The sequence below is a fragment of the Thalassophryne amazonica genome, chromosome 19, assembly GCF_902500255.1.
Source record: "Thalassophryne amazonica chromosome 19, fThaAma1.1, whole genome shotgun sequence".
In the NCBI taxonomy this organism is placed as follows: domain Eukaryota; kingdom Metazoa; phylum Chordata; class Actinopteri; order Batrachoidiformes; family Batrachoididae; genus Thalassophryne; species Thalassophryne amazonica.
Window position 1 is genome coordinate 17211382 of NC_047121.1, and position 27581 is coordinate 17238962.

The following is a 27581-nucleotide window of genomic DNA, read 5'->3' on the forward strand; positions in this document are numbered from 1 at the left end:
GATTAATATCACTTTGAGCAGATGGAATCAGTTAATCAGTGAAATCACCTGGTGGAGTCAATGGCTGCAAAGAAAACCTGCAACCTCTTGGCCCTTTCTGGAACAAGTTGCCCACCCCTGTTTTAAGGCAATGCTCCTTGACAGTGTAATTGACTAGAGACTATGGGTTGTGGCTTCCTGGCTACAGAATCAAGAGAGGCATAAATATGTAGGTATGGGGGCTGATTAGATTCTCATGACAAAAAGGCTGGATTGTCCTGCAGACCAGCAGGGTGTACAGAGGTGGATAGCTGGTTAAGTGTGACTACAGACTTGGTGTAGTTTTCTGAAGGATTCAGCTGAAGTTCTGTTCACTGCTGTATACTCCCTGTTCCAGACTTCACCTGGCTAGGCTTTAAGATGACACTGTTTCACAGGTGCTTCCAATCTTGGTGGAGGATTTGCAAACATGGATGCACCAAATGTCCCAAATGGAATGTTGGAGGTCTTCAGTGAGAAGACCCTTAAAGCTGCAAGGACTTGTGTTTGAGGCACCATTCATTCATTCATTTTCGGCCTCTAATCTGGGTCCACGTCACGGTGGCAGCAGAGCAAGCTGATCTTCCCACACTTTCCTATCCTTGACCAAGTCCTGTAACTCTTCCCGCGGGATCCCAAGGCATTCCCATGCCAGCTGGGAAATAAAATCTCTCCAGCATGCCCTAGGTCTTCCTTGGGGCCTCCTCTCAGTTGGACGTGCTTCGAAGACCTCCTTAGGCAGACAACCAGGGGACAGCCTCACCTGATGCCTGAACCACCTCATCTGTTTCCTTTTGATGTGAAGAAGCAGTGGCTCGACTATGAGTCCCTCACCGATAATTGAGTTTCTCACTCTGTCCAGGAGTGTAAGCCCAGATACCCAACAGAGGAATCACATTTCTGCTGCTTGTACCCATGATATGATTCTTTCAGTCATTACCTAAAGCTCATGACCATAGATGAGGACTAGAGTGTAAACTAACTGGTAAACTGACAGCCCTGTCTTCTGGCTCAGCACCTTCTTCACTACAATGGTCCAGTACAGCATCCATAAGGTTACAGACACCATGCCAATCAGTCTATTGATCTCATGCTCCAACTTACTCCCACTTGTGAACAAGACCATGATATACTTAAACTCCTCCACTTGGCGCAGTAAGTTTCCTCTGACCCAGAGGGGACAATCCACCATTTCCCAACAGAGCACTATGGTCTCAGATTTGGAGGTGCTGGTTCTCATACTAGATGCTTTTTACACTCAGCCTCAAACCTGCTCAGTGCACATCAGAGGTCACTGGCTGATGAAGCCAACAGAACCACATCATCTGTAAAAAGCAGAAAACTCTGAGGTCACCAAACTGGATACCCTCTAGTCCCTGACTGCACCTTGAAATCTCATCCATGAATATCAGAAACACGATTGGTGACAAGGGGCAGTCCTGGCAGAGTCCAACACCCATCGGAAACAAATCTGATGTAATGCTGAGAATGCGGACATAGCTCCTGCTTTGGTCATGTAGAAACTGGATCACACGCAGTGAATCCAGTACCCATATTCCTGCAGCACCCCCGCAGCATACCCAAAGGTGACCCAGTCATACACCTTTTCCAAGTCCACAAAAACACATGTCAACTGGTTGGTCATACTCCCAAGATCCTTCTAATATCTTTGCAAGGTACACAACTGATCCACTGTTCCACACCAGGACAGAAGCACGCTGCTTCTCCTGAATCTGAGGTTTGACTAACGGTCTAAGTCTCCTCTCAAGTACCCTGGCACAGGCTTTCCCAGGGAGGCTGAGAATTATAGAGGGATCACAGTTCCTCTATATTTGGAACACACTCTCCTGTCCCCTTTTTAAAAGTGTCATCAAAAAGAGCATGTAAAACTGCTGTTTTTTTGGAGACACCAGTTTTAGGTAATTCATCTCAGAGGGCATTCTGAATATCCAGAGTAGAAGTAGTGCTTGGTTTGGTTGTACACCTCAGTAAAGTGAGTTGACAAAGCAGGCTGTGATAGTACTGAGGGTAGACAAGGAGGCATTTGGTAGAGGAATTTGTGAGTAGATGACACACCATCTGCAGTCTACTGTCTTGTGGTCTGCAATGAGAAGAATCAAAACAGATTTCCTCTATATTTACACCTCATTTCAGTTATTTCAAGTTACAGCACATTAGTCATGGATGTGTCTGCTGTACTGTCCCATTGGACCTGCTACTACTGTCAGTAGTTGCATACTGTGAGCAGAGATGTCGAGCCAGAACGCAGGACATGTCTGGGTGGTAGGATTCTTGTGTCTGATAATCCAAGTTAGATCAAATGACTGAATTTCACTAAGACTGCAAAGGTGATGAAACAGCAGAGAACAAGTAATACTGCTGGGATCTGTGGTACAAGGGCTAAACTTTTCAGGTGGAAGGAGATTGCAAGTGATCTTTGCTTCCATTTGGCAGACGGGCATCATTCCAACAGAAGTGAAGCCTTATTGTCCTTCTCAGGAAAGTGGATTCACATGGATTACAATTACAGGGGTACTGCACTTGTGTCTGTGCCCAGAAAGGTACTTATACAGGTCCTTCTCTTGCCAGCAACTTACTGCTTAGCAGCCTAGTTTCATACCCAAGAAGTCATCCAACAACCACATCCTACCTCTGCAATTATTCATTGAATACAAGCCTTATCTTAGCAGTGCTTCTTTACAGCCTATCAAATCAAATCATCCATCCATCCATCCATCCATTTTCTTCCGCTTTATCCGGAGTCGGGTCGCGGGGGCAGCAGCTCAAGCAAAGCCGCCCAGACCTCCCGATCCACACACACCTCCTCCAGCTCCTCCAGGGGAACCCCAAGGCGTTCCAAGCCAGCCGAGAGATGTAGTCCCTCCAGCGTGTCCTGGGTCTTCCCCGGGGCCTCCTCCCAGTGGGACGTGCCCGGAACACCTCTCCAGCGAGGCATCCAGGGGGCATCCGGAAAAGATGCCCAAGCCACCTCAACTGACTCCTTTCGATGTGGAGGAGCAGCGGCTCGACTCCGAGCTCCTCCAGAGTGACCGAGCTCCTCACCCTATCTCTAAGGGAGCGCCCAGCCACCCTGTGGAGGAAACTCATCTCGGCCGCTTGTACTCGCGATCTCGTTCTTTCGGTCATGAGCCAAATCTCATGACCATAGGTGAGGATCGGAACGTAGATCGATCGGTAAATCGAGAGCTTTGCAAGAGCTTTTCAAATCAAATCAACTTTATTTATATAGCGCCAAATCACAACAACAGGCGCCCCAAGGCGCCTATAGTTTGTTTCTTTCCACAAACCATTTGTTTTGGTCGATTAGGCTCTTTGGTGAAACTTGCTGGGAATTTGTGGAATCCCAAATAAGTTGCTGGATATCACAGGTGGCCAAAAGCAGTGGTGGGCACAGATAACCAAAAAATTAACTTCGATAACATAATCAGATAACTGAAAAGTTATCTTCGATAAAGATAAAACACGTTAATTTGTATGTTCATAAATCTTTGGATAATATCAATCCCTGCTTTTGGATTTCAAGGTCTGTAACACGTGTGTATTTTGTAAACAAACAGAGCCCTGAACACACTCATCTAATAAACTTTCAGGCAGAAAATGAAAGTTTCATCAATGGGAATAAGTTGGAAAATATATACACACACATGTATATGTGTAACACATAACCTGACGTCCTAATAGACTGATATTATTTGTCAAGGAAATTTCTAAAGGAAATAAGGCTGGATGCAAAAAATGGGAGAATTTGAAAAAGAAATAAGGTTGTAATTCCATTAAAAAAAACTTGTATAATGTATACATTTATTGCACACAAAAAAAAAGCCATTTGCAAAGCCAAAAAGTTGATTTGACAATCATCTGACATAACCGGGGTCAAAATAAATAGAACACTGCTATCTACTGGTTCCCACACGTTTAGTGAACACTACTGACCAGTAGATGGCAGTAGAGGCCTTGAAAACAAAATTCCAGATACAGTAATCCCTGTCTGCTACATTTAAAATGCGTGGAATTTAACAAACGCAAATAAAACCAACATCTGTAAATGCAGAGAATATATTCAAGAGAGTTTTAGACACTAGAGTTTAATGCTGTTGTCTGTGGAGCCTGAACAGAGTGTCTGAAATGCATTTGTCCTGTCGTGATGTACTGAGATTACATCATCCTACCCAAAATGCATTGTGGGTCACAGGATGTGCTCACAAAACCTTAAAAATTAGCACATTACTTTAAAACTAAAACATATATCTGATATTTTCACTTAATAAAACTCAGACATGACAGTAATTTTAAATAACTTGTCCAAAATTTGTTTGGTTAAAATTTGAACCATAAGTTAAAAACGTATGCCTCTGGATGACTTAGGTGATATCGGCAGCCTTTTGGTATGCTGTTAAAGGAAATGTTTTTTTTTTTTGTTTTTTCTTTTGGGGCTGTTTCTCTTTTGTCTGCACATGATTGAGATGCTTTTATACAAGCGGTTCTGTTCTATTTGCAAAGGTTATGGCTGCGTGTCTATTACAAAACTTTTAACAGGTGAGTACTAAACTAATTTTAAAAATGCTTGTCACTGTTCAGCTTTATTTTGTTTATCGGACAAAGATTAATCGGAAGATAATTGGTCCGATAATGGTTTTTAAAGTTATCTAAAAAGATAATCCGATAAAGAAAACAGTATCTTCGATAATTATATGTTATCGAATTATCGGAAGTGTGCCCACCACTGGCTAAAAGACATGTACTGTGCTTTGGAAAGTAAAGGCAGAACATCTCACTTTTTCCAAGTGGTTTCTGGCATTTGTCAGAGGTGTGGTCTTGCTGTTAATCTGTTCAACACATGCATGGACTTGAGGTTGGGTGAAGTTGTATATTCCAGCATTTTGTGTGCCTGTGTTTGTGAGAAAAAGTTCACTGACATTGACTTTGCCAACCATGCTATGATCTTTTTGATACTGATCCTGTGATTGCAGCACTTGAGAAGATAGATGGAGGGGTCTCAGTTTCTGGATTTGTGCTTGTCTTCAAACAAGACTGAGATCCAGACTTTCAATGCCTTTGTGGACTCAGACATCAGCAGCGTGTCTGTCTGTATTTGGTGAAAGTGCTGAACTTGTTAAGAGAACCACTTATCTTGATAATGACCTCAACCTATGAGGTCGTGAGATGTCTGGGAAGAGTTTCTGGAGTCATAACGTCACTAACAACTGAGATGTTTGATGATGCTGATATCTTTTCAGGCAATGCTTCAGTGCTAGAGAACTTTCTCTTATCATGCCCCTGTTCTGTGGAATGATCCCCCTGTGGCAATAAAACAGATTCTATAAAGACTTTCAAGTCCAGACTTAAGACACATTTATTTTCCCTTTTGTATGGCTAGCATACTGGCATAGTATGGTACTATGCTTCCTACCCTTTTAAATTAATTTATTTAGTAAACAGATCAGGTCTCTGCCTCAATTTTATCTAAAGACTGGGTCTGTTAGAGAAGCTTAGTGGCCGGTGATCACCTTAGTATTTCTTCTGCTTTCCTGTTGCTTAATGCTCACAAATTATACCTTAAATGTAGTTTTTCTGGCCAACAGATTCTAATTTTTGTTTTCTCTCTCTTTCCATCTGAGATGCAGCTGGATCCACCTGCTGGCAGGATGGCTCCCCCTCCCCAACCCACCTGGCAGTGGACTGGATGCCAGCATGGTCTCCCATCAATTGTTGTTATGTTCTGTATTGTAAAACCTTTTGGTAGAATGGCCTAAGCAGTGGGTCCACCCTTAGAGTCTGGTCTGCTTGAGGTTTCTTCCTCAGTTTCATCAGAGGGAGTTTTTCCTTACCACTGTCACCTGTGTGCTTGCTCTAGGGGTTGGTAAGGTTAGACCTTACTTGTGTGAAGTGCCTTGAGGCAGCTTTGATGGATGCATGTTAGTTGTGATGATGTGTAACACCAGTGCATGCTCCCAGACCTGACCTTAGTAACATTAACAGGAAGGCAAAATTCATTGTACAAGCTTACAACACAAAACACAAAAAATGGCAATGACAAAATATATTGACCTAAATTGCGAGAAGTAACTGAAACCAACAGCAGCCTGTTGAAAATGTATAGACACGAAAGTGGTCTAAGAGGAGTTTGAGTGGGATTTTGGGATCATCTAAATGAAGACAAATGACAAACAACTACAAACTGCCTGCAGCATTCCTGCATTTTCTTCTTTTGTCCTGAAGTTCCTCTCGAGCTTCATTTGTGAGCTCGAGTCGTGAGTACAAAGAGCCATCAGGAGAAATTTGGGATTGGAGCTAAAGTGGGAGAATAGCGACAAATCTGCTGCAGTGCAGCTCTAAATGAGATGTCTATAATTGACAACTGGCTCCTCACCAGTATTTCAGTTTGCAGGCAGACGTCTTGTTGGGGATTTGTCTCCGTTACGCCTGTCCTCGCTGCTCATCTTCATGGCATGTTACTGATACAACCCCCTCTTTAAAACACTCCACAACCCTCACACACAGGTTGCACTCGTCTGCACACAAGCAAGCACCAAAAAAGACTGTGCACAGATGTGTGTATCACACTGAGCAGTACACACTTGTCCACACACACACAGACACACACAGACACACATTCATTCAGTCACTTGCAGGGAGGGAGGAGTAAGCGCTAAAAGACTTGTAATTTGTGTTTTGCAAACAAAGGCTGGCTAATCCTGCAGGGGGCTTTGTCACAGCTGCGATTGTGTGAGTGAGTGAGCGAGCGAGTGAGTGAATGAGTCAGGTTGAGCAAAGAAAAATAGGATCAAGAGAAAAGAGCAGAGAAAGTGAGTGAAGGTCTCGGGACACAGTCACAGTTACATTTTAACCCAGCAGTAAACTTCGACAGCCTCAGACGAAATCCGACAGGAAGAAGAAAAAGTTGCAGTTCCTTGACTGGCCACTTGAGTCTGGCTCCAAAACAGAGCACTTTTCTACTTCTTTTTACTAATAGCCCAGTTTCATAGCCTTAATAGTGTGCATATCATGAATGCTTGGTCTTGTTCGATTTGTGAGAATCTACTGAATCTACTGGTACCTTGTTTCCCATGTAACAATAAGAAATATACTCAAAACCTGGATTAATCTTTGTGTATATATATATATATATATATATATATATATATATATATATATGAGGTCTATTATAAAAGTATCCAACCTTATTATTTTTTTCAAAAACCATATGGATTTGAATCACGTGTGATTGCGTCAGACAAGCTTGAACCCTCGTGCGCATGCGTGAGTTTTTTCATGCCTGTCGGTTGCATCATTCGCCTGTGGGCAGGCTTTGAGTGAGCACTGGTCCATCCCTCCTGTCGGAATTCCTTTGTCTGACTTCTTCCTGAGAGACTGGCGCTTTGCTTGATCAAAATGTTTTCAGAAACTGTAAGGCACATCCAAATGGACATCATTCGAGAAATTCAGACGGTTTTCGGTGAAAATTTTAACGGCTGATGAGAGATTAAGGAGTGTTACTATCACTTTAAGGACTGCCCACGGAGCCGGATGGTGCGCAGCGCCCCGAGCTGCCGTTGTCAGCCTGTTTCGAGCTGAAAACTTCCAACTTTAAGCCTCTGTTTACCCAGGATGTCGTGAGAGAACAGAGAAGTTTCAGAAGAGGTCGGGATCAGCAGTTTATCCAGACATTCGACTGTTAAAGGAGATTTTGTAATGAAAGACGTGTGGACAGATTCGCGCGTTGCCACCCATCCGCTCATTGCGCAGCGCCACAGCAAAACACCTCCGTTGGAAGCATTACAGGACAAGTTTGAACATGCCCAGCTGTTAAACAATTTCTCGGATACTCACTCGACTGAAAGCCATCGAAAACCGCCTGAATCTTATGAATGGTTATCAACATGGAGGTGTTTTGCTGTGGCGCCGCACCATGAGCGGCTGGGTGCCGACGCACGAATCCATCCGCACGTCTTTCATTACAAAATCTCTTTAACACTGGATCCCGACCTCTTTTGAAACTTCTCTGTTCTCTCACGATGTCCTGGGTCAAGAGAGGCTTAAGTTTGGAAGTTTTCAGCTCGACACAGGTTGACGATGGCGGCTCGGGGCGCGGCGCGCCGTCCGGCGCCGTGGGCTGTCCTTAAAGCGATAGTAACACTCCTTAATCTCTCAGCCGTTAAAATTTTCACCGAAAACCGTCTGAATTTCTCGAATGATGTCCACTTGGATGTGCCTTACAGTTTCTGAAAAAATTTTGATCAAGCAAAGCGCCAGTCTCTCAGGAAAAAGTCACACAAAGGAATTCCGACGGGAGGGGTGGACCAGTTCTCACTCAAAGCCTGCCCACAGATGAATGACGCAACCAACAGGCGTGAAAAGACTCACGCATGCGCACAAGGTTCGAGCTTGTCTGACGCAATCACACGTGATTCAAATCCATATAGTTTTTTGAAAAAAATAAAAAGGTTGGTTTCTTTTCTAATAGACCTCGTATATATATATATATATATATATGTGTGTGTGTGTGTGTGTGTGTGTGTGTGTGTGTGTGTGTGTGTGTGTGTGTGTGTGTGTGTGTGTGTGAGAGAGACTTTTGTTCCAGCTGTGTGTGCCGATCTGTGGGGGTTTATTTGTCGTCTCCACCTCCTGCACTTTTCTGCATGACAGAGCTCGTTTCAGCTCACCTCTTTCTTCCCAGGGCCGCTCCTCTCCGCCCGGCCAGACCTCTGCTCCTCAGGCAGCCTGCGGTGCTGAGGGGTCCAAGGGGTCACAGGGGAGGGAACAGGAGGATCTGCAACGCTTGTTGGAGTCACTTAGCTTAAGACATGGATGATCTCTCTGATATCTACCAGGGGGTCTTATCCAAGTCGAAATAAAGTCACCAACACATGACAGGTGGAAAGAGAGGGAGCTAATAGCTTTAGATGATTTTCTGGCCCTCCCCCTTCCTTCTCCAGCTTGTTTTAAAGAAGCCACTAAATCAGACTTTACATTTCAGCGACAAACAGAGACACAACACAGCGGGAGGCTAATCAGAATTACGCAAATTTGTCAGTCTCAAGGCTTTGCCAAAGTGGGCAAGGGCAGGTACCATGGGGTGAAAGAGGAAAATTTTCACCTTTTTTTTTCATTTTGCGTGTGTGTGTTCCAGAAAGTTTGATTGTGTCAGTTGTTTTTGTTAGAATTTGCTGACAGGCCGAGCCATGCAATCCAGTGGCCTCAGGGAAGTACTGACATACCGTTTGAACATTCTCCTCTTTTCAGCAAGCTCACGAGTACAGAGGTGATGCGCTGCTTTTGGCATATTCCCCTCATCTAAGAGCAGAGATCAGAATCTGCATGCAGCGCTCAGTATTACTGCACTCAGGCCATGTGACCGACACACACAGGTGCGGTGCAGCTGTGAGAAACGTGCACGCACCCATACATATATGTATGTGCTGTTTCAACACTTTAACACGCTTTTCAAGAGTTTCAGTAAAGTTGTGTTTACCTTGTGGTGGTAATGTCAATTGAAAGACTCACTAAACATTTTCATTATTATTATTATTATTATTATTATGAAAATGTTGTTTGTGGACATTGAAATTTGTTTTGAATATTGGTGGAGAAAAACTGTTTAACTTAACTATACAATTGAAATAACAACGCCTCAACCTTTTTAAGAAACTGGTGAAAAATCCCAAATCATAAGTTAAAAATGCAAACGTGACAAAAATAAAACGTGAATTAATGGCCACATGAATAAAATCACTATGTGTAGTAAGCATTGCAGTCAGGTGCATAAGTAGCTTTGCTTCTATACATCCCTACTTTGTATCAGAAATATACAGAATCTATATGTCACAGCCCTAATTCCAGTGAAGTTGGGCCGTTGTGTAAAATGTAAATAAAAACAGAATACAATGATTTGTAAATCCTCTCCAACCTGTATTCAATTGAATACACCACAAAGACAAGATATTTAATGTTCAAATTGATAAAGTTGTTGTTTTTGTGTAAATATTTGCTCATTTTGAAATGGATGCCTGCAACACGTTCCAAAAAGCTGGGACAGTGGTATGTTTACCACTGTGTTACATCACCTTTCCTTCTAACAACACTCAATAAGCGTTTGGGAACTGAGGACACTAATTGTGAGTGTCATGATTGGGTATAAAAGGAGCATCCCCAGAAGGCTCAGCCATTCACAAGCAAAGATGGGCCGAGGATCACCACTTTGTGAACAACTGTATAAAAAATAGTCCCAACAGTTTAAAAACAATGTTTCTCAACGTTCACTTGCAGGGAATTTAAGGATTCCATCATCTACAGTCCATAATATAATCAGAAGATTCAGAGAATCTGGAGAACTTTCTACACATAAGCGGCAAGGCTGAAAACCAACACTGAATGCCCTTGACCTTCGATCCCTCAGGCGACACTGCATTAAAAACTGACATCATTGTGTAAAGGATCTTACCGCGTGGGCTCAGAAACACTTCAGAAAACCATTGTCAGTTAACACAGTTTGTTGCTACATCTACAAGTAAGTTAAAACTCTACCATGCAAAGCAAAAGCCATACATCAACAACATCCAGAAATCCACCGTCTTCACTGGGCCCGAGCCCATTTGAAATTGACAGACACAAAGTGGAAAAGTGTGCTGTGGTCTGATGAGTCCACATTTCAAATTGTTTTTGGAAATCATGGATGTCGTGTCCTCTGGACAAAAGAGGAAAAAGACCATCCAGATTGTTACCAGCGCAAAGTTCAAAAGCCAGCATCTGTGATGGTATGGGGGTGTGTTAGTGCACATGGCATGGGCAACTTAAGCCTCGGTCCCACCGAATAATGAAGGCTGAAGAAGGAGCCACGCATGGGTGTGGGGTGATTATTTGAAGAATGACCCACGTTTTCATCTTAACACGTATCCACTATGAAGGTGCCACTATGTGCCTCTCTGTACCCCGCATGTGCCGCGTAGCAGCCTCTAGTGAGCCACGGCCGACCTGTCATTACAGCCTCGAATGGCTCGCATCAGCCACACTAAGCCACGTAGTGCCATGATAGCGCCATGATAACGCCATGTTGGCGCACGTTTAGGCATGAGTTTGGTCCAAACCTCCAGCCCTCCCACACCTGGTCCCTTCAAAGTGTGGGTTTTCAATTCACAGATTCACAGCAGCATTTAAAGATGTCCCTTCTTTTTTTTTTTAACGCAGTCCAAAAATAGACACACCGTCACAGTTCCGCAGTTGTGCGCTGTGCGCCAGGCTGCAGTCCACCTGTAATGCACCAGACCAGATAGAACTGAACCACGGGTTCCTGGAGAGCCACCTCTGTGCTCCTCTCTGGCTTTTTTTTTTTTTTTTTTTTTTTTTTTTGCGGCTTTAAACACACAAAACTTTATGTTTGTCCATTTATTTCTGCAAAAGCACTCTTTTGCGCGTGCGCTGCTGTTGTCCTTTCATGGACAGCCGCCTCTCTGCTCTTTCTGGCTTCGTTCCATCCGTGGCTTGCTGGCTTTATTGTTTTCCCTGGCTTTAAGCACAATCATTTTTACAACGTGATTCCACTTTAACTTTGTGTTCGTCTGTTTATTTCTGCAAAAGTGCTCTTTTGTGCGCGGTGCCATTCTGCATACAGAATGAGGTGGCCGTTTTATTATATACACCTGTGGATCATTTTCAATATATATATTTCTTTATTTCTTCCGCAGCTTACAAGTCACCATGATACAGCTTTTAACTTTGTGTTATGTCTTCAAAATCGGTCTTTTGTGCACTCTCCACCTGTGTTGCCGCACAGCTCCTGCTCTTGGAGTTATTATCTTCCGTGGCTTTAAACAGGAGTCACTACTGCCTCAGTGCGCACACACAGCGGAGCTCATGTGATACATTAATTCCAGAAGTTATTACAGGTATTTTCGGCATCCAAGGTTTGACAGAAAATGATTAATCCGCTACAAAATAATTATTTTATATAGAGTCCAGCGCACAGAGCAGGTGGAATTTGGTGCGCAAAGAGGAGACCCTCTCCAAAAATAGCCTCTCAGGTCCTGCCTCAGTGCGCACACAGTGATCCATTAACAAGATATTAAATCAACATACTTTTACATACAACAGACAACATACAGACATACTTTTATAGCAAGAACTGTTTTATCAAGCTATAAAAAAAACATTAAAATTAATTACCTTAAGCTGCTCAAAATACATTCCACATGGAGCAGGAAAGAGAGGGAAAAAAGTGTCCAGATGAAACAGTCCTCTGTGATGCCAGAAGTGATTACAAGTGTTTTCAACATCCAAGGTTTGGCAGAAAATGATTAATCCACTACAAAATATATAGAGTCCAGCGCACAGAGCAGGTGCAATTGTGTGCGCAAGAGGAGAGCTGTTCCAAAAATAGCCTTTCAGGTCCTGCGAAGGTGCCAGGCGCACGGATAATGGACTTTTAGCAGACTCGTAAGCACCACGCAAATGCCTCTAAGCTGTCGCAGTAACTCGAACACAAACTGCGCCACGCTGTTGTTGCTAAATTTTGAACATCTTGAAATTAGCGCCACACTCAGAGAGGAGCATCGTTAACTGAAGATAATGCGTCTAAGAGCCACTCTGAGCCACATAATGCCACGATAGCTCACAAAACAAAAAAAACAGGATGCGTGGCTCCTTCTTCACTCCTTCTTCACTTGGTGGGACCGAGGCTTTACACATCTGTGATGGCACCATCAATGCTGAAAGGTACATCCAGGTTTTGGAGCAACATATGCTGCCATCCAAGCAATGTCTTTTTCAGGGACGTCCCTGCTTATTTCAGCAAGACAATGCCAAGCCACATTCTGCACGTGTTACAACAGCGTGGCTTTGTAGTAAAAGAGTGCAGGTACTAGACTGGCCTGCCTGCAGTCCAGACCTGTCACCCATTGAAAATGCGTGGCGCATTATGAAGTGCAAAATACGACAAAGGAAACCCCAGACTGTTGAACAACTGAAGTCATGCATCAAGCAAGAACGGGAAAGAATTCCACCTACAAAGCTTCAACAATTAGTGTCCTCAGTTCCCAAACGCTTACTGAGTGTTGATAAAGGGAAAGGTGATGTAACACAGTGATAAACATACCACTGTCCCAGCTTTTTTGAAACGTGTTGCAGGTATCCATTTCAAAATGAGCAAATATTTGCACAAAAACAATAAAGTTTATCAGCTTCAACATTAAATAGCTTGTCTTTGTGGTGTATTTAGCTGAATATAGGTTGAAGAGGATTTGCAAATCATTGTATTCTGTTTTTATTTACATTTTACACAACGTCCCAACTTCACTGGAATTGGGGTTGTACATTCTGGACTCACACACCATTCCAGGGGACAGTAAATCATCTATATATTAAAAGCGAAGTGGCGCCTGTGTACATGTATGCGTGCATGCGTGATTTTATTTAGTAAGTTCAATGTAACGGCATAATATAATTGTAAATATGTTACAAATACATGGATGACAAAAGAAAGTGAAAACATATTTCCATTGTGGTCCATTTAAAACTCAAATGACAAAATAGCAGTAATAATAATAATAATAAGAAGAAGAAGAAGAAGAAGAAGAATGTATATATGATAAGAACCTAAGCAATTTATAAATACATTAATGCAGTAAATTTGCATTAAAAATTACATAATTAACAGGAGATAAAAGGGTTGAGTTCTTCCTCTAAAACTGTTGAGGTCTAAGGTTCTAAAAACATTCTGGACTCACACGTCATTCCAACTCATTGTAGAAACTTTGCATAATTTATTACCACCATTGAATAATGTCAGCAACCTATTTTATAAACACTATCCAATCTAGAGCCCATGGATCCCCACAGGTAACGCGCTAGTATTGCATTAACTCCTGAGGAATTGCAACCATCTTTATACGTAGATGGTCCCTAAGTATAAGTAATAGTAATAATAATAGTAATAATAAGTATAAGGCCATAAGTAATCAGTTTCATATTCAGTTGTGGTCTGTTCCCTCATTGTTCCATTGCAAATTAAGTAGAAAAATGCTTAATTACAAGTGTTTAAATTTGCATGTAGTAGCTGTTCTTCAGCAATCTATGTGAGGTCCAAAGAGTTGTAGATATAAGTGACAGAGACCACATTGAGGCTGACAAACATAACAAATATCAGACAGAAACTTTAGGAGTGGCTAAGTCAACAATTCAATACATTCCTAAAAAGATGGAATGAACTGGTGAGTTCAACAACACCTAGTAACCAGATGCTCCCTTGTTTTCACTCAGGGTTGCCACAGCAGATCCAAGGTAGGTCTGCATGTTGATTTTTCACAGGTTTTGTGCCGGATGCCCTTCCTAATGCAACTCCACATGACATGGAGAAATGTACTCAAACTAAGCACACTAACCATTTGACCATCTTAGAAACACTAAAATGCCCAAAAGACCACAGAAGACAATGAAAGTGGATGATGACAGAATCCTTTCCCTGGTGAAGAAAAATCCCTTCACAACATCTAGCTTTATCAAGAATACTCTGGAGGAGTCAAAGTCTACAATCAAGACACCTTCATGCTTGTAAATAAATGCATGTTTGTAGGTGCAAACCACTGGTGACACTCAACAAGGCTCAGTTAGACCTCACCTGCAAACAGCTTTAAAAAAAAACCTGCTCAATTCTGGACAGATGGAACTAAGATGAACTTGTACCAGACTGATGAGAAGAACATGGAGAGCGGAAAGGATTGAGGGGAGCCACATCATCTCTCCAACATGGTGGAGGCAGTGCTATGACATGGATGTGTGTGGGTGCCAATGTACAGGGCTCGATGTCCGCTCAGATTAATCCAAATGCTGCCAAACTGAGAAGACAGGAAATCACCCAAAACATACTCCAAAAAGCAATTAGAGAGTTTCTCAAGCCAAAGAAAAGGAATATTCTTCAATGGTCAGGCTAGTCACATGACCTTAATCCAACTGAGCCAGCTTCTCACTAAATGAACACAAAACCAAATGCACAAAGACCCACAAACAAACAGCAACTGAAAGAAGTGGCAGTCAAGGTCTGGCAAAGCATTACAAGGGAGGAAACCCAGAATCTGGTGATGCCCATGGATTACGGCATTCAACCAGTCATTGACTGGTTTGATACTGTTGACCATAAAATTTTATTACACAGATTAGAGCATGCCATAGGTATTAAAGGCACTGTGCTGTGGTGGTTTGAATCATATTTATCTAATAGAGTACAATTTGTTCATGTAAATGGGGAATCTTCTTCACAGACTAAGGTTAATTATGGAGTTCCACAAGGTTCTGTGCTAGGACCAATTTTATTCACTTTATACATGCTTCCCTTAGGCAGTATTATTAGATGGCATTGCTTAAATTTTCATTGTTACGCAGATGATACCCAGCTTTATCTATCCATGAAGCCAGAGGACACACACCAATTAGCTAAACTGCAGGATTGTCTTACAGACATAAAGACATGGATGACCTCTAATTTCCTGCTTTTAAACTCAGATAAAACTGAAGTTATTGTACTTGGCCCCACAAATCTTAGAAACATGGTGTCTAACCAGATCCTTACTCTGGATGGCATTACCCTGACCTCTAGTAATACTGTGAGAAATCTTGGAGTCATTTTTGATCAGGATATGTCATTCAATGCAAATATTAAACAAATATGTAGGACTGCTTTTTTGCATTTGCACAATATCTCTAAAATTAGAAAGGTCTTGTCTCAGAGTAATGCTGAAAAACTAATTCATGCATTTATTTCCTCTAGGCTGGACTATTATAATTCATTACTATCAGGTTGTCCTAAAAGTTCCCTAAAAAGCCTTCAGTTAATTCAAAATGTTGCAGCTAGAGTACTGACGGGGACTAGAAGGAGAGAGCATATCTCACTCATATTGGCCTCTCTTCATTGGCTTCCTGTTAATTCTAGAAAAGAATTTAAAATTCTTCTTCTTACTTATAAGGTTTTGAATAATCAGGTCCCATCTTATCTTAGGGACCTCATAGTACCATATCACCCCAATAGGGCGCTTCGCTCTCAGACTGCAGGCTTACTTGTAGTTCCTAGGGTTTGTAAGAGTAGAATGGAAGGCAGAGCCTTCAGCTTTCAAGCTCCTCTCCTCTAGAACCAGCTCCCAATTCGGATCAGGGAGACAGACACCCTCTCTACTTTTAAGATTAGGCTTAAAACGTTTTGCTAAAGCTTATAGTTAGGGCTGGATCAGGTGACCCTGAACCATCCCTTAGTTATGCTGCTATAGACTTAGACTGCTGGGGGGTTCCCATGATGCACTGAGTGTTTCTTTCTCTTTTTGCTCTGTATGCACCACTCTGCATTTAATCATTAGTGATTGATCTCTGCTCTCTTCCACAGCATGTCTTTTTCCTGATTCTCTCCCCTCAGCCCCAACCAGTCCCAGCAGAAGACTGCCCCTCCCTGAGCCTGGTTCTGCTGGAGGTTTCTTCCTGTTAAAAGGGAGTCTTTCCTTCCCACTATCACCAAGTGCTTGCTCACAGGGGGTCATTTTGACCGTTGGGGTTTTTCCGTAATTATTGTATGGCTTTGCCTTACAATATAAAGCGCCTTGGGGCAACTGTTTGTTGTGATTTGGCGCTATATAAATAAAATTGATTTGATGTGATTTGATTTGATTGACTGCAAAGGATTTTCATCCATGCATTAACAATAATTCTTGTAATTATGCTACATTTGTCAATTACTTTTGCCCTCTCAAAATTTAGAGACTGTGTATAAAAAGGCTGTGATTGCTTAATAGTAAATGCAGTATTTTTGTGTTACCTTTTGTACTAAAGCTGAAAGTCTACACTTCAATCATACCGTATGTCATATCATATGGTGTTGTACAAAGGTGCAAGTGTTGTTTTTACTCCCACCTACAACATGTCCCCAGCTAACGTCAGGTATTTTTTGCATCTGTGTGACAGATTGAGGCCATTCATCATGACTGATAAAAACCGTGACAAACGTATAGTGTGCCAACAAAATGTCTTCAGAGGCCTGCTCATGGCAGGTATGCAACTACATCAACAATAAGCACTGCTTTATGTGTGTATGCAGTCGCATTTATGCATTTTACTACGTGCATTCCCTAATTTGTACATCAGTGACAAATGCTTTCTGTAACATCCTGCAACTACCAACAAAGTGCAGATAGTCATTCAGCAGATGTTGTTTCAGGCCCTGTCACACCTTGATGATTTAGCCTGCATATTAAAATACACTGCATATGCTGCTGTACATCTAATACGTTATGGGTAATTTTTGTATAAGTTAAGTGCACGTTAAAGTACACTGGTATATGTTGTAGTACGGCGGGGTTTGTCAAAAAATATTGTGCATGCACAATCATTTTCAATGTATGCATACGTGGGCCATAAGTTACAGGTAAGTTATGCGATTGTTGTCACACGTTACTTGTAAGTTAGTCATACGTTGAAATATGTTGAAATAATGTCTAGCATACCCAAAACATATGAGTAACTTGCTTTGAAACTATTGTAACTTATCTCCAATGCATATTGACAAACAGTGGGGCAAATACGAGTCTGTTAGAAAAGTATCCGATCTTTTTATTGTTTTCAAAAACCTGATGGATTTGAATCACGTGTGCTTGGATGAGCCAACCTTGAACCTTCATGCGCATGTGTGAGTTTTTTTACGCCTGTCGATTGCGTCATTTGCTTGTAAGCAGCCTTTGTGTGAGGATGGGTGTAGTCTCTCATCGGATTTTCTTTGCAAGGAAAATGGCGGAACAACTGGAGCAGCACGAATGCATCAAATTTTGCCAGAAACTGGGCGACAGCCAGGTGGAAACCATTCAGAAGATTCAGACGGCTTCAACACGGTGGCGCCCAGACCTCCCGATCCTTTTAAAACATGACGGTGTAGTATGTTACTAATGTAATCTTTCTGACTGTGGTCCCAGCTCTCTTCAGGTCATTGACCAGGTCCTCCCATGTAGTTCTGAGCTTTCTCAGAATCATTATTATCCCACAAGGTGAGATCTTGCATGGAGTGGCAGTTTTAAGGTGGCAGTAATTAAACCATTACTTAAAAAGCCATCACTTGACCCAGCTATCTTAGCTAATTATAGGCCAATCTCCAACCTTCCTTTTCTCTCAAAAATTCTTGAAAGGGTAGTTGTAAAACAGTTAACTGATCATCTGCAGAGGAATGGTCTATTTGAAGAGTTTCAGTCAGGTTTTAGAATTCATCATAGTACAGAAACAGCATTAGTGAAGGTTACAAATGATCTTCTTATGGCCTCAGACAGTGGACTCATCTCTGTGCTTGTTCTGTTAGACCTCAGTGCTGCTTTTAATACTGTTGACCATAAAATTTTATTACAGAGATTAGAGCATGCCATAAGTATTAAAGGCACTGCGCTGCGGTGGTTTGAATCATATTTGTCTAATAGATTACAATTTGTTCATGTAAATGGGGAATCTTCTTCACAGACTAAAGTTAATTATGGAGTTCCACAAGGTTCTGTGCTAGGACCAATTTTATTCACTTTATACATGCTTCCCTTAGGCAGTATTATTAGACAGTATTGCTTAAATTTTCATTGTTACGCAGATGATACCCAGCTTTATCTATCCATGAAGCCAGAGGACACACACCAATTAGCTAAACTGCAGGATTGTCTTACAGACATAAAGACATGGATGACCTCTAATTTCCTACTTTTAAACTCAGATAAAACTGAAGTTATTGTACTTGGCCCCACAAATCTTAGAAACATGGTGTCTAACCAGATCCTTACTGTGGATGGCATTACCCTGACCTCTAGTAATACTGTGAGAAATCTTGGAGTCATTTTTGATCAGGATATGTCATTCAAAGCGCATATTAAACAAATATGTAGGACTGCTTTTTTGCATTTACGCAATATCTCTAAAATCAGAAAGGTCTTGTCTCAGAGTGATGCTGAAAAACTAATTCATGCATTTATTTCCTCTAGGCTGGACTATTGTAATTCATTATTATCAGGTTGTCCTAAAAGTTCCCTAAAAAGCCTTCAGTTAATTCAAAATGCTGCAGCTAGAGTACTAACGGGGACTAGAAGGAGAGAGCATATCTCACCCATATTGGCCTCTCTTCATTGGCTTCCTGTTAATTCTAGAATAGAATTTAAAATTCTTCTTCTTACTTATAAGGTTTTGAATAATCAGGTCCCATCTTATCTTAGGGACCTCGTAGTACCATATCACCCCAATAGAGCGCTTCGCTCTATAAGCTTATAGTTAGGGCTGGATCAGATGACCCTAAACCATCCCTTAGTTATGCTGCTATAGACGTAGACTGCTGGGGGGTTCCTATGATGCACTGTTTCTTTCTCTTTTTGGTCTGTATGCACCACTCTGCATTTAATCATTAGTGATCGATCTCTGCTCCCCTCCACAGCATGTCTTTTTCCTGGTTCTCTCCCTCAGCCCCAACCAGTCCCAGCAGAAGACTGCCCCTCCCTGAGCCTGGTTCTGCTGGAGGTTTCTTCCTGTTAAAAGGGAGTTTTTCCTTCCCACTGTAGCCAAGTGCTTGCTCACAGGGGGTCGTTTTGACCGTTGGGGTTTTACATAATTATTGTATGGCCTTGCCTTACAATATAAAGCGCCTTGGGGCAACTGTTTGTTGTGATTTGGCGCTATATAAAAAAAATTGATTGATTGATTGATTGAGTCCCAGACTGACGAAGATGACAGTCATCTTGTGTTTCTTCCATTTTTTAATAATTACACCAACAGTTAGCTGTAATTAGTTGTAGCCCATCCCAGCCTTCTGCAAGTCTATAATTTTGTCTCTTTGGTCTTGGCCATGGTGGATAGTTTGGAGTGTGACTGATGTGTGTGTATGGACAGGTGTCTTTTATACAGGTAATGAGTTCAAACAGGTGCAATTAATACAGGTAAAGAGTGCAGAATAGGAGGGCTTCTTAAAGAAAAACTAACAGGTCTGTGAGAGACAGAATTCTTGCTGGTTGGTAGGGGATCAAATACTTATTTCATGTAATAAAATACAAATCAATTATTTAAAAATCATACAATGTGATTTTTCAGATTTTTTTTTTTTTTTTTTTAGATTCTATCTCTCATAGTTGAAGTGTAAGTCTATAATTTTGTCTCTTTGGTCATGCCCATGGTGGATAGTTTGGAGTGTAAGTGATGTGTGTGTGTGGACAGGTGTCTTTTATACAGGTAATGAATTCAAACAGGTGCAATTAATACAGGTCAAGAGTGCAGAATAGGAGGGTTTCTTAAAGAAAAACTAACAGAATTCTTGCTGGTTGGTAGGCGATGAAATACTTATTTCATGCAATGAAATCCAAGTTAATTATTTGAAAATCATATAATGTGATTTTTTTTTTTTTTTTTATTTTAGATTCTGTCTCTTACAGTTGAAGTGTACCTACGATAAAACATTACAGACCTCATTATTCTTTGTAGGTGGGAAAACTTACAAATCGACTGTGGATCAAATACTTATAGGCCTCACTGTATATTATCAAAAACCTAGCAAGAAATAAACACTTCTAAAACTGAAAGCACTGTTTGTGTAACCTCATAACACCTCTGGAGTGATTTACAAGACATCTCGCAGACGTCAGTGTGCACGCGTATCACACATGGTCAAAGATAACTTCTGGTCTTTTCAAAAGCTCACGTATGCGCACATGCATGCAGACACCGTTAAAAGGTGCATGCTCATATGGCCGACGATATTTTAGCATTTTTAAAAGTTGAAAGAGTCACAGTGCCTCATTCATCCATGTCAGTGTTTACCACAGCCACGAGTCGACTCTTCAGCATTCTGTACGCAATGACAATAAACTCCATCATCCACCAAGACAAAAATAAAATACAATTAAATTAAATTTAAAAAAGCCAAGTGGTTAATGCGCTTGGTTTCAGTGCAGAAGGTTCCGGGTTCAAATCCCACCCCTGCCACATTTCTCCATGTAATGTGGAGTTGTGTCAGGAAGGGCATCCGGCGTAAAACCTGTGCCAACTCAACATGCAGATCCACCTTAGATTTGCTGTGGCAACCCCGATTGCAAACAAGGGAGCAGCCGAAGGGACTTACTTTTTAAATTACCGTGTTTGGCCTACGTGCAGAGAGGAGAGGCCGCATGACAGAATACACGCTGTCGTTGACATGCATGTCAACATCTACATGCTCCACTTACAAAACAAAACAGCACTGCTAAGTCAGCCAAGTCAGACGTAACAGTTCCAACCACACAATATCATGCCATACCGACCTGGACCACTTGGTAGAAATGGGGCTGTCCGTCAGCATCGGACCCGGCGCCACGAGGGGGCGTTTGGGGGTGACGCCCCCTCTCGTCTTCAATCGCCCCCTGGGATGTGAGAGTTATCAAAAACTAAAAATAAAAAAGAAAGAAAAAGAAATACTGGAAAATATAGCAAAATATTACTTTTTCAATAATATCACGTATTTAACAAATAAACCAAATTAATTAACTAAAGTAATTAATTTTAAAACAAATGGATATGGCATGTGTCTGTGCTCAAGTGATTTGATAGGTTGAGGGTTGCGCTTGTCAGTGCGGCAGAGGGCAAGGATCCTGAGTCCAGTGATTATGGCAAGGTGGACGAATTAAAGCATGCTCAATTTTTTCAAGCAGTGTCACAGCTGGATTTCCTGGGATTCGTCAAGTCCAGTTAGTGCAAGAACTCTTTTTCAGCATTAAAAAGAGTGTTCAGTGATCACAGACGCAGCATGCTGCATGAACGAAAGGCGAACTTAGGCTGGGCATACACTGTACTTTTTCAATCGTACTTGGCTCTAGCTCAAACTGTGCAACAAAACTGCAGGGTTTAAAAGTTCAGAGCGCACGATTCATGTTCTCACACTGTACGGCCCGATGCTCTGATGCGATCTGACGGCTCACATTGAACATTCAAAAACCACACGTCGGAAGCTTTTTTTTCTTTAAAAAAATTTATTTCATGCCTATCAGCGCGCACAGTGAGTGAAATCAGGTGGGGGGAGACTGAACGTATATGCGCACGCACACACAGCAGACAGCAACATGATCCATGAGAGGACAGTAAAAAAAGAAAACGTAAACATTCAGGTGTTGCTACTTACACTGTTGTATAAATGAACTATATTTCATACGGAGTCATACAGCTGTGCATGGTGCAGCAACTTACTCCCTCATCTGTTGTAAATCCTGCTGTTGTCTGCTGTGTGTGTGCGCGCGCGCATATATGTTCAGTCTCCGACCCCCTGATTCCACTCACTGTGCACGCTGATTGGCATGAACTTTAATATGATATTCGGTTATTGCGAGGGAACACAAAAAAAAAAACATAAGACTTTACATGAGAGAACTGTTTGCTCTCTATGGTGTTTGCTCATCGACAGTGCGCGAGGTAATCAGCGCGTAACCCTCACGAGTTACGATGGCCGATGGCCGTTAATAAGGCTGGCATCTGAGAATGACCTAACCAGGAAATTCAACGGAGAGTGGCAAGATGTCCTTCTCAGAAGACTCAACGGGGCATCCAACCGAAGGCTTCAACTCTTCTGAGGTAGGCTAGCATCCAGTTTCCACACAGAATTTTATGTTAAGATATGGACTTTTATGGTAAGATAAACGTTATGTATTGTTGTAAATATATCTACATGAAAGGTTTATCTTTGACCCGTTGTGTGACTGTCATGCCCAATTGCGCTGTGTTTGCGCTTGTGATTGAGGGCTGTATGTGGGGTTAATCTACTGTCTCGTGTCGTTTTTCAGATCAGTTGTTGGTCTGGTTTTGTGGTATGCAGGAGATCACTTGACCGAGGGTCTATACGTTCAAATAATAATTAAAAAAATACAGTCATCACTCTTTACTCTTACTCAGTCAGTCTCTTACAATGGTGTAGCCTAAATACACAAGCTTTCCAGGAGCGCACCCAATTCATTACGCACGCTCAGAGGCATGTCCCCTCTGGTGCGCACTTTTTTTTGGGGGGGGGTGACCCCGCCCCCTGTGATAAACTCACCGCCCTGTTTTTCCTGTGGCGGAGCGTCGCGGCGGCTGCGAGCCGACGATGCAATCCGTCCGCACGTCTTTCATTAAAAAAAATCTCCTTTAACAGTGGAATATCCGGATAAAATGCTGAAACCGACTACTTCTGAAACTTCTCTGTTCTCTCACGACGTCCTGGATCAATAGAGCCTGAAATGTGGAGGTTTTCAGCTTGAAACAGGCTGACGACGGCGCCTGGGAGCGCTGCGCGACGTCCCGCTCCGTGGGAAGTCCTTAAAGCGACAGTATCACCTCAAAATCTCTCATCAGCCGTTAAAATTTTCACCAAAAACCAGCTGAATTTTTCGAACCGTGTCCACTTCGATGTGCCTCACAGGTTTAGAAAAAATTTTTATCAAACAAAGCGCCAGTCTCTCAGCAACTTCTCAGACAAAGGAATTCCGACGAGGGGCTGGACGACTCCTCCCACAAGGAGTGCTCACAGGCGAATGACGTCACCGACAGGCATGGAAAAACTCACGCATACGCACGAGGGTTCAAGCATGTCTGACGTAAAAACATATGAATGAAATCCATATAGTTTTTGAAAAAAATAAAAAGGACCTATACTTTATTGACAGACCTCGTATACATATGATGTAGAAATTTCATTTTAACACTAAATGCATAAATGTATTGTTATTTTTAAACTGTTAAAATGTTGAGTGTCACCAATGGACCTCAGGGCCTATACATGACTTACTTATACCCTAAAACAGGATAGGATTTTGCTTTTTCACATTTCAAAGGCTCTTCTCATTGGTTATTGCAGACTTCAGCAGGTTGTATGCATGTTGTTTGAAGTGAGGTGAAATCCCACTCAATCCACCTCTCATAAGGAGAGACTGTTTACTGTAATTCAGGTCTAACTAGCCATGTGAATGCGCACACCTCTCCTCCCACACCACCGTGCCTGCAATCCTGCAGACGAGCCTGGTGTTTATGTGCGAAAAGTGAGAAACCTGGGGCAGAGATCATCTCCACCCTCCTACACAGTCCTTAAAACAACCGTATGCAGCACAACCACATAAAGGAAGACGTCTCACCAGTGTCTTGAAAATGCATTGACTGTTGAAGTTAATGTATTTTCTGACTTGTTCGTTTTATAAGAACTGGCAGTGTTTGAAACAGCATGGGACAGCAACACAAAGAGTCATAGCAACAGTCTGCAACATTGTGTTTACCAATAGCCAGTTTCATATTTTAACCCTCCTGTTCCAGTTTCACTTTGAACTCAGTCTTGGTTTATTTTTATCATGGAGCCCTGTCACCTGCAGTACATTTTAAGGTAAGTAAATAACTGTTCAGTCTACCTTTAACTGGACTTCTGCTGTCCTGTGTGCTGTCAAGCATTCTGTGCACTGTGCTGCAGCTTTCTTCTTAAAGTTGGAGTGTCTGATGAGTGTAATGTGTTTAGTATCAAAGCACAGGTTGTTCTGCATATTAAAGAGGTAAAGTGGTGTTGGCACTTGATCACACCACATTTTAAGACAAACACGCCCATGGGTGTAAGACTAGAGCAAGTACATTTGGTATTTAAAGAATGTAGGCTCTAGGTGTGACATGACTTGGTCTGGTCCAATACAGTTAGGGCTGTAGCACACTGTGTGCAAACATCAGCGTGGAGGTACCTGGATGTACAGCATGCTGCCTAGACAGTTTCTGCATTAATTAAACGGACCTCCCTTCTTCCAAACAGTAATATCATTAAAATTCCTTACAGTTTTTTTTTTTTACATATCTCACACCACTTACCCTGTGCACAGAGTCTGATGAATGCACATTGCTATCTTAACAAATGATGACCCACACCTAATAGGGTCTCTCACTGATACACTCGGCCTTGTCTGACCTTCCCTTGGCCACAAAAACATGGAGCCAATGGAGTTGTGCAAGCGGGAACACATTGCGAGCAGCTGAGATGTGTTTCATCATCACATCGCGCCTGATGTGGAGAATAATAAAAAAAACTGCTGTATAATTAGTGAATATCACTGGGTTGATATAAATAATACATAAAAGGGGACTCAATACAGAACCCTGCAGTTAAATAACCCTGGTTAAATAAAAAATAAATGCCACTCACGGGATTCGAACCTGTAAGCTCTGATTACCAGATGGAAACTTTACCACTGCACTACAATCACTACCTTATAACAGGAGTGTGAAATGGCTAAAATCAACAAACAGATAAATGTATCTATTAAAAAAGGAGAAAAAAACACTATTAACTGACCAAACGGCGTATGTTATGGCGTATTTCTGCTGATACGTGACTGAAAGTGGTGTATTTGTCGCACTGTTGGCTTGTCACAAGACACGCGTGTCTTGTCAGACAGATATGGCCTTCAGATTATCTGCTGTGTGTCCACTGGCAATCTGTTCCAGCTGGAACAGCTTGTCAATGTGGGCGCTGTGTAGGGATGGGTAGTGATAAGATTTTATCGATACCATTATCGATAATTGATCTGATTCCTTATTGATACCTCTTTTCTGTGTACTAAAAGTAGTCTTTACAGGTTTTCTATGTCATCAACATTTTACTGAGTCTTAAAGTAAATAAATATGAAATTGGTTCGTTCAGCACCCAGACCAACATGTCTCTGTGTTATGTGGTCAGGCACCTCCCCATGCTGTGTGCGCTCAAACCTTGCTGTCCGGCCCCCATGCGATGAGATCTTACATACATATCAGCATTTTACGCAAGTGCAACCCCCCACCCCACCCCAGCATGCCACATGTGTTGGGGGAGCGGGGGGGGGGGGGAGCAAAGGCTAACCCTGACACGTGCAGTACACATGCAGTACACATGCACCACATGTGTGTTGCTTTCACGTACATCACAGTCATGGGGGCACTTTGACAAATTTCACATCCAGCTTGACAGTGATCATCTGCTGATTGTTTTCGTGTTAATAGTGCAAATGGCCACACATTTTCTAAGTGCCAAAGTGCTACATCAATATATAACTGTTCATAAACAATCATTTAAGCATAACATACACTATACGATGTGTTCCACGTGTGTTTTTGAGTGAATATAATGCATAAGCAATATTTTGCACTTGCTCAAAATTGTGATTTTTGCCAAGGAAATGCAGCAGACTGAGTGTGTATGGGTGTACCTTCTGTTGCTTCTAGGTTATGGTTCAACATATGTGCATGCATATAAATATGTCATGACAACATGGAGTGACGTAAGTGACACTGGCGTGTGGGTGTTTATGTGAATAGATGAATGGCAGGCATTCTTGTAAAGCCCACTGAGCGTCTCCTTCAGATGTGAGATTGCTACAATATACAAATACATCCATTTACCATTTAACTATTAATATTGAGCGGTAATATTTTGCAAGATCGAAGTCAAATGTCTGCATTATCCTATTCAATGGAAAAGCAAAATTTTGTGTCATCTGCGACAGGAACTTCAGAGTCAGCAGGTGTGTCAGAACATATTTTGACACACTTTATATGTAGTGCATATTAAAATAACCCAGTTCCATCTTCCAACTGTAAATACTACAAAGTTATCAGAGCCACCAAACACCTGTGTTAAGGGCCCCTTCACACATAACACAAAGTTGGGCAAAAGAAGCAGAAACTGGCCAAAAATAGGGTGATAAAAAATGAATTGGAGAACCGCGAAAAATTACACCTGCTGTAAGGAGGGACACACTGTCAGAGAGGCGTGAACGATCCCGTGGCGGCAGTTTCATGCATGCTCGTGTGCATGAAACCGTGCAGTGCTGGACATATTTGCATAAATTAACTAAAATGTGTAAGGACAAAATAATGAGAGAGCACAGAACATTATAAGAGCAATGGCTTGAAAGTGGTTGCCTGCTCTCTACTCTCGTGCTGGCTGCACAAATGGCCTCACCTTTTCTAAGTGCCCCACAAGCGGTTCTGGAGGTTAGTGGGTGGCACATGGACTCCGACCGACTCCGGCCGAGAGTGGGTTGAATGGCCACTTGCCCAGCATTCACCATCATTCAGGCACTGGTGTGAAGGCTGCTTCGATCGCGCCATTCCATGGCCGATGATTTAATCCAGCCCCTCGGCCACAGCACGATATGCTTGACATGCCGTGCAAATGTTGCAAGCACGATCACATGGCAGTGCGACCTCATCTTGGGTTTCTGCCGCGAGCAATGGGTTTCCGCTGCGAGCAACATGCAAAAGTAGAGTGGCAACTGCGAAGTGTTCGAGGCGGTGCCGAAATTTTACGAGTGGCATTTGAATCCTTCTTTGTGTGCCATTCTGCCTCAATCATGTTATGTGTGAAGGGGCTCTAAGTGATGTCATCACTCCATAAGCTCTTCCCATACTTCTCACAATGTCAAAGGCTGAGAGCCCAGACACACAAACGTCCCTGCCAATATAAGTGAATCACTCAAGTTCACTATTTTCACCACATACAAATACATTTATGTTGGCCAAGTCCAGGAAGCCATTGAAAACCTGTATTTTAGTGTTGACCCAGACACTCT